At 42.2% G+C, this 8,386-nt stretch overlaps 1 pseudogene; it reads left to right on the top strand.

Moving 5' to 3' along the window:
* Positions 1 to 5,941: 5,941 nt before the first annotated feature.
* Positions 5,942 to 7,005, top strand: LOC101351577 (28S ribosomal protein S35, mitochondrial pseudogene; annotated as a pseudogene).
* Positions 7,006 to 8,386: the final 1,381 nt, after the last annotated feature.

Genomic DNA, 8,386 nt, shown 5'->3' with positions numbered 1-8,386 from the left:
CACCTAGGTAAGTATCCTTGAGAAATAAGAACATGAATAGACATATGCACACCATGTTCATAGCAGCATTATTCACAATAGTGAAAAGATGGAAACAACCTAAGTATCCATCAGCAGATGAATGGATAAACAAAATGTACGTACATACAACGGGATACTACATAACAATAAAGAATGATGAGTCCACGAAACGTGAGTGAATCTGGAGGACATTATGCTGAGTGAAATAAGTCAATCACAAAAGGAAAATATTAAATGAGACCACTTTTAGAAAAACAATAGGTTTACAAACAGCAACATTCTTTGATGGTTACCAGGGATGGGAGGGAGAGGTACAGAGAATCACTTTCTAGATAATAGACACATGTTAATTCTGGTGAAGGGAAAGGCAATATACAACATGCGGGAAGTCAGCACCTGACCAAGGTAAATGAAGACACCAAGAGGTATGCAAGAATAAAGGACAACTACGTTAAATGCTGTAACGTATACAATTCTGCAACAACAGTAGTAACAACCAAAAATTTGTTAGTGGTTACATAGGTAGGTATGTATACGTAGGTGTGGGAGGGCATATGGGAGTACATGTGCAATGCGTATATATAGGTATAGGTATAGTTGTGGGCATTTGTATGTACATATATGTATGTGCAGAGCCCTGGTGACTCAGTGGTTAAGAGCTCGGCTGCTGTAACCAGAAGGTTGGCAGTTCAAATCCACCAGCCACTCCTTGGAAACCCTATGGGGCAGCTCTACTCTGTTCTATACAGTCCCTATGAGTTGGAATCAACTCAATGGCAACAGGTTTGGTTTTTTAGTATATGTATGTGTTGCATATATATCCATATATATATAAGACAGCACATAGGGAGCATAGTTATGGAAACTTCTTAGACATACCAAACACCTTGTGGGACTGAGTTACTGGGCTTGAAGGCTAAGGACCATAGTGTCGGGGACATCTAGGTCAGTGGGTGTAACATAGTCCATAAACAATGTTTTACATCATAGTTTGGTGAGTAGTGTCTGGGGTCTTAAAAGCTTGCAAGCAGCCATCTAAGATACAACTATTGGTTTCTTCCCATCTGTAGCAAAGGAGAGTGAAGGAAACCAAAGACTGAAGGAAGGAATTAGTTCACAGGACTAATGGCCCACATCAGCCACAGCCTCCTCTAGCCTGAGACCAGAAGTAGATGGTGCCTGGCTACCACTACTGACTGCTCTGACCAGGGACACAATAGAAGGTCCTGGTTAGAATGGGAGGAAAATGTAGAACAAAACTCAAATTCATAAAAAAAGACCACTTACTGGCCTGATAGAGACTGGAGGAACCCCTGAGACTATTGCCCTAAGACAGACACCCTTTTAACCTGAAACAGAAGCCACTCCTGGAGATCAGCTTACAACCAAATGATAGATTGGACTACAAAATAAACACTAACCCGTGAGGAATGTGCTCCTTAGAATAATCAACTATATGAGACCAAATGGGCAACGTTTGCCCAAAAGCAAAGATGAGAAGGCAAGGAGGGGCAGGGAAACTGGAGGGATGGAAACAAGGAAGGCAGGGTAGAAATGGCAAGAGTGCTGACACATTGCTGGGATAACAACCAATGTCATGGAACAATATGTGCATGAATTGTTGAATGGGAAACTAATTTGCTGTGTAAACTATCACCTGAAACACAATCAAATGTTGAGAAAAGAAGTATGCTAGACTTACAAATTGCAGTCACTATCATATCACTTTATTGCTTGGAATTTTTTCCAACATTCATTACAAGGAATGCACCGCCCTTTTTAAGTGTAACTTGCTATACATCTGTCATCTGTTTGCTTCTCAAGGAAATTAGAAGGAAGTTGGGGTTTTTGTCAAGAAGCCAGTAGCAACATATGTGTTCTTTGAGGGTAAACTGGAAAGTTTAGTAGCCAGAAATCTGCTTAGTGCTACCTTGTTAGTAGCCTTTTCTGCTCTTCAGTCTTTGTAGAGAAGTGAAGAAACTCATTCACAATTTTCACCCTTAATAACCATTTGTTATCTATCCACTATATCCAGCTGAGGGTGAACAGGAGCACATAGAGAAGGAAAGACCTTGCTTTCAAAAGACTGAAGTGTAAAGGGGAAACAGCAACAGGTTTGAAGATCTAAAAGCAAAGGGCATTGTGTAAGTGAAAAGTGCCCAGCACATAGGAGACTCGGAATAGAGTTTTTTCAAACATTTTATTGAAATAGAATATGGATACAGAAAGTGCACAAATTACAAGTGTACAGATAACTGAATTTCCACAAACAACCCACTGATGTAACCAGCTCCCTGTTGAAGGCACAGAGCATGGCCAGCTCCCCAGGAGCCCTCTCTGTGCGTCCTGCCGGCCACCACTCACCCTCCCAAGGGTAACCACTATTCTGACCTTTCACCTAATTTTCTATTATACATAAACGGAATCATACAGCATGGATGTATGTGGGACCTGTCCATATTGTTGTGTGTAATAATAGTTCATTCTCATTGCTGTATTCTACTGTGTGCATGTATCACAATTTATCTGTTCTACTACTGATGGGCGTGAGGATGGTTTGCAGTTTGGGGATGTTAAGAACAGCGCTGCTATGGACATTCCAGTACAATGCTGTCCAATAGAACTTTCTGCTATAATGGAAATGTTCCATAATCTGTGCTGTCCAATACAGTAGCCATATGTGGCTCTTGAGCACTTAAATGTGGCCAGTGTGATGGAGGAACTGAATTCTTAATTTTATTTTAATTATGTTAAACATAAATAGCTACACGTGGCTAGTGGCTACCATATTGGACAGCAAGTTCTAGTACATGCCTTTAAATGAACATGTGTGCATTTCCAGGAGTAGAAATGCAAGATTCATTAGGTAGACATATGGAGCCCTGGTGGTGCAGTGGTTAAGAGCTTGACTGCTAACCAAAAGGTTGGCAGTCCGAATCTACCAGCCGCTCCTTGGAAACCCTATGGGGCAGTTCTACTCGGTCCAATAGGGTCATTACGAGTCGGAATCGATTCAATGGCAATAGGTTTGGATTTTTTTGTTGTTGTTTTATGCTCAGCACTAGAAGACATTCAATGAATTTTCTTTCATTCCTTCCTCCTCTATGTGAATCTCTATAGGAAATGTGAAGGAGAAATATAAACCTCTCTAGTTTTATCACTTTTATTTCATAGGGGCAAGCTAAAGTTGAATTTTGTTTTTAAAGAACTTGCCTGGGTGTTTCTGAACTTGCTGTCCCCAGTGGAAGCTGTGATATGGCGGGTGGGACTTACGCTGCTGCTTCTCGTTTGTGTATCCTTCCTCCCAGGCATTTCAGATGAGAGGGAATTCTGTCTGATGCCAGTGGAACTGAACTGGCTATTTGATTCATAGGTTAACAAGATTATCTCAAGCTTTTTCTGTGTGTTTATCCAGGATGTGGGGATGCTGACATTAAAGCTGAAATATCTGTAAATCCACATTATACCTTCGTTCCTCTCAGCGAGGTGTAGGGTGCATCCTTCATTCTTTGCTGGCGACTGAGCGCCCAGATCTTTACAGGGTGTCTGTGAAGCAGTCTGGACCTGGGAATAGCCTGCCTTCTCCAACTGTACCCAGTGCAACACAGACTCTAAGGAATACTCCGTGTTACTCAGCCCCGCCCTGAGCTTTGGGGAAGGGCCCCATTGCTGGTGAGATCTCTCCCTGAGTCTCTTCTCAGTGACCACAGAGAACAGCCAGTGCTGCCAGGACTCAGGAAGGTGGCTAGACAGACTGAAAGGTAAATATGTCCTTTGTTCTTTGTCCCTCTTTAACCTCAGCCTCTTCCCTTTATTTTACTCTTTTCTTTTGTTCGAAATGACTACTTTCTTGAGGTTTCAAGACTCTTGAAGGTAGGTGGTAAAATGTACAAAGTAGCTACCACAATTTTTAGTGTACAGCTAACTCTCCGGAAGCCTGTCTTAGTTATCTGGTGCTATTATAACAGAAATACCATAGGTCGGTGTCTTTAACAAACAGACATTTAGTTTCTTAGTTAGGAGGCTAGAAGTCTGAATTCAGGGCATTGGCTCTCAGGGAAGGCTTTCTGTGTCAGCTCTAGAGGAAGGTCCTTGTCTCTTCTGGGCTTCTGCTCCTTGACTCCTTGGTGATTTTCATGTGGCATGGCATGTATCTTCCCTGTCTGTTTGCTTGCTTGTTTTATCTGCTCTTTCATATCTAAAAAGAGATTTACTTAAAACATACCCTACAATAATACTGCCTCATTAACATAGCAAAGAAAACCCAGTCCCAAATGGGGTTATAACCACAGGTATACCGCCCCCTCTGAAAAAAAAAACAACCCCATTGCCGTTGAGTCGATTCCTACTCAAGGCGATCCTATAGGGTAGAGTAGAACTGCCCCATAGAGTTTCCAAGGCTGTAATCTTTACGGAAGCAGACGGCCACATCTTTCTCCTGCAGAGCGGCTGGTGGGTTCAAACAACTCACCTTTTGGTTAGCAGCCAAGTGCTTAACCACTGCGCCACCCAGGGCTTCTTAACCACAGATATAGGGGTTAGGATTTACAACACATATGTTGGGGGGATACATTTCAATCCCTAACAACCTCCTTCCAAAACAGAACCAAAACCAAATAATTTGGCTTGTATATTCAAAATAAATAGTTGAAGCTGCCGTGGCTGTTCTGGATAGAGTTGGAAGCAATAGAAAAGGGAAATATTTTAGAGAACTATTTTGGAAGATGCTTTTCAATTAAGAGCTTTTAAGCCTTATTTTGGGTACTTGCTGCTATGTCTCAGATTGAAATGGGATTTCCAGTTTTGTTTTCTTGGTTTCTTGGCTATCAGAGAATGGAGAAGTGGAGCAATAATGTAGATTATTTCAGGAAAGTAAAATATTTTCTTGGAATTGTTTCTAACAGGCAAGATGACAGACATGTGCTTGTCCATTGCTGCTCAAGCCTTCACACGATACCTGGCAGCCACTTGTACTTACACTCTTTCTTTGTTTAAAACCCAGTCTCCACAGATTGCACCCAGCACTTTTTAAGTGTCTTCTAGAGACCAGTGCTACTCAGGCTTTAGTGTGCATACAGATCAGCTATGGATCCTGTTAAAATGCAGATTCTGACTTAGTAGTTCTGGTGGGGCCTGAGATTCTACCTTTTTCTCTGTCAGTTTAATTGGACTGATGTAGTTTTTTTTTTTTTTTTTTTTTAATGTTACTGTTTGGGTAGTAGCCACAAGTCCCTCCTCCAAATAATGTGTTTTCCAAGAACATTGGCAGGAAGCAAAGCTGTTGAGCTGCTGGCCTGTCTTCCCCAGCACAGGACTGGGATTTATGGCCACGTGTTATCAGGAGGGCCCAGTCCCTGGAGAAGGACATAATGCTTGGTCAAGTAGAGGGTCGGCAAAAAAGAGGAAGACCCTTGACAAGATGGACTGACACAGTGGCTGCCAACAATGGGCTCAAGCATAGTAATAATTGTGAAGATGGCGCAGAACGGGGCAGTGTTTCATTTTGTTGCACAGAGGGTTGCTATGAGTCGGAACCGACTGGATGGCATCTAACAATTGGCTGTTCCTCCTGCAGGACTTCCCAGCTTGCTGCAGCCCTTCCCTCTTCAGAAGGACAATGCCCAAGGGCATGGTGCCTCTGCCAACAGGAAATGCCCATGAGCAGTGGCTTGGCCCCGCTGTCTGCCAGGACATAGGCTACATCCTCTGGTTAGTTCTTGTTACCAGCAAACTGTGAACCATGGCCAAAACCACGATCTTTAGCCCTGGGCAGCTGTCAGGTAAGTAACATGAGGTAGATGTGTAAGTACTGGTATGGAAAGATCTCCCAGATATATAATTAAGTGAAAAAAACAACAAAGTTGGAGGGCTTATACTCCCTGGTTTCAAAAATCTACATTAATCAGCCGTCTTCAGAGCTATGGCGGCCGCCGGGCTCCCGGCGTGGCTGGCCCTTCAGCCGGGGGCCAGGACGCTGCGTGCCTTCTCTACTGCCGTGTCTCCGGCCACTCGAACGCCGAGATCAAGCCCGCATGCAACAGAAAACGTTAAAACACCCAGAAGTGAAAGACTGATAAGAAGAAAGACACTACCTCCTAGGACAGAGGAAATGGCTGCTGCCCAAGACCGGCCTAGTGTTTACCCTGTTGCGGCGCCATTTAAACCATCTGTGGTACCTCTTCCTGTTCGACTGGGTTATCCAGTAAAAAAGGGGAGTGCCCATGGCAGAGGGGCGAAATCTAGAACTTTTAAAGATCCCCAATTTTCTGCATTTGACTCCTGTAGCGATTAAAAAACACTGTGAAGCTCTTAAAGATTTTTGCGCTGAGTGGCCAGCTGCACTAGACAGTGATGAGAAATGTGAGAAGCATTTTCCGATTGAAATTGACACAGCTGATCATGTGGCAGCAGGACCATCCATTCGAAACCTAAAGCACGATAGTAACCTTAAGGGTTAAACTTTCCAGTCCGAATTTAGATGATCATGCAAAGAAGAAACTTATTAAACTTGCAGGAGAGCGATACAGCAAGATCACAGATGTGTTTACCATCAAAACAGATAGGTGCCCTTTCAAGAGACAGAATTATGATTATGCAATGTATCTACTCACAGTTTTATACCATGAATCTTGGAAAACTGGAGAATGGGAGAAAAATAAGACTGAAGCGGACATAGAGGAGTATGTATGGAAAAATAGCTCCTCAGAAAAAAATAACCTGGAAACGCTTCTCAAAATTAAAGCTGCTGAGAAGAATATGGAGGTGAATAAAGAGCTCCTTGGTACTAAAGAAGTCGAAGACTACAAAAAGTCTGTTGTTAGTCTTAAGAATGAGGGTGAAAATGAAAATACCATTTCTCAGTACAAAGAATCAGTGAAGAGACTATTGAATTTGGCATGAAGTAGAAAAACCTGCATGATTTATTAATTCTATGATATGTATGTAATCAGTATCTAATTTGATATAAAACTGAAAATGTTAGAAAACTGTTGTTTAACATCAGAGTTAACATCCTTGTCATACTAATGTGCAATAGCAATGATTATTCAAAAGTATTCTTGTATATACACTTGGGCATTTGGACTAAACAGAAGGTCTGTGTAAAAACGGCTTGGGGGCAGTGTCTGACCTCCTCCAACCCCACAAGGGGGAAGGAGAACCAAGATCAACAGCCCAAGGCTGATTCCTATGGAGTGGAGGTCGACGTACCTCCTCTCTCCACCATCTCTGCCAACTACAATTCAGGCTCAAGAACACTCAGGATACAGTTCTTCCATCAGAATAGCCTCTCCCCAGCCATCGCCTCAGGCACACCTCTCCCTGTTCCTCAGTCTCTGCCCAGAGGTACTCGGCTTTCTCCACGGGCGGGGAAGCCCACTATGCTGACTCCTGCTGCTGGTCTCTCCTTTCTTGGTGGTGGTGGATTCCTCCTCTATGCTCTGGAATTGGCTCTTTCAGATAAAACTAACCGATCTCCTTGGTAGGCTACAATTACCCTATCACACAATCACCTGGATGGGAGTTACAAGACCGTGCTAGAGGGCCACACACAAAAGTAATCGCACCACAGTCTGTGATTTCTTCTGCTTCAAAGTGTTCTATTTCTAACATAAGAACTTATATATATATATGATCATTATTTTGTCTCCTGTATATTTCTTTCCCCATAAATTAGCATTTATTGGTTACTTTTGAATATTCATTTTCATTGGGGAAGCTAGGCCCAGAACCCGGTGCCCTGACCTGCAGTTCAGAGCTCTTGTTTTCACATAGCTGCTCTCTTCTCATTCCATTGTCTGTAGTTGTCAGTTCTGTTTAGAAATAGGACCACAGGGTACTTTCTAGTCTAAAATGTTTCTTCCATCCCTCTTTTTTGAGTCACTTTATGTTGATCCAACTCTTATTAGCATTCTATTTTCTAGGGGTTGTTTTCCAAGCCCAAGCTTAAAAAATAGTGGGAGTACAGGTTAGCCTTATTCCTCCCTCTGGATGCCCCACTTACAGCTGCCACTTCCCAGGAAAGAGATGAGGTATAAGGATCTTGAATGTAGTTGGAGTTGGGAGAGAAATGGGGTAAATGAAAGAAAAATAAGAACTGCCTTAAGAAACATTCTGTTCAATTTTTCTGTCAATTCAGTATTTTTAAAGTATACCTGTAAATCATTTCTTGACATTTTCAAAGTTGTCAGTAAGTGATTAATTTAAAATCAAAATAAAATAATTATTGAGAGTTTGTTATTTAAAAAAAAAATCTACACTAGTCAAGACATTGTGGTAGTGGCATCAAGACAAACGAGTACATCAATGTAACACTAACTAGAGTCCAGAAATAGATCCAGTTGTTCCACACTTTTGCCAACACTTG

This window comes from Trichechus manatus, unplaced genomic scaffold (genome assembly GCF_000243295.1).
Source record: "Trichechus manatus latirostris isolate Lorelei unplaced genomic scaffold, TriManLat1.0 scaffold00026, whole genome shotgun sequence".
NCBI classification, from domain to species: domain Eukaryota; kingdom Metazoa; phylum Chordata; class Mammalia; order Sirenia; family Trichechidae; genus Trichechus; species Trichechus manatus.
This window is presented reverse-complemented; position numbering and strand designations above follow the sequence as displayed.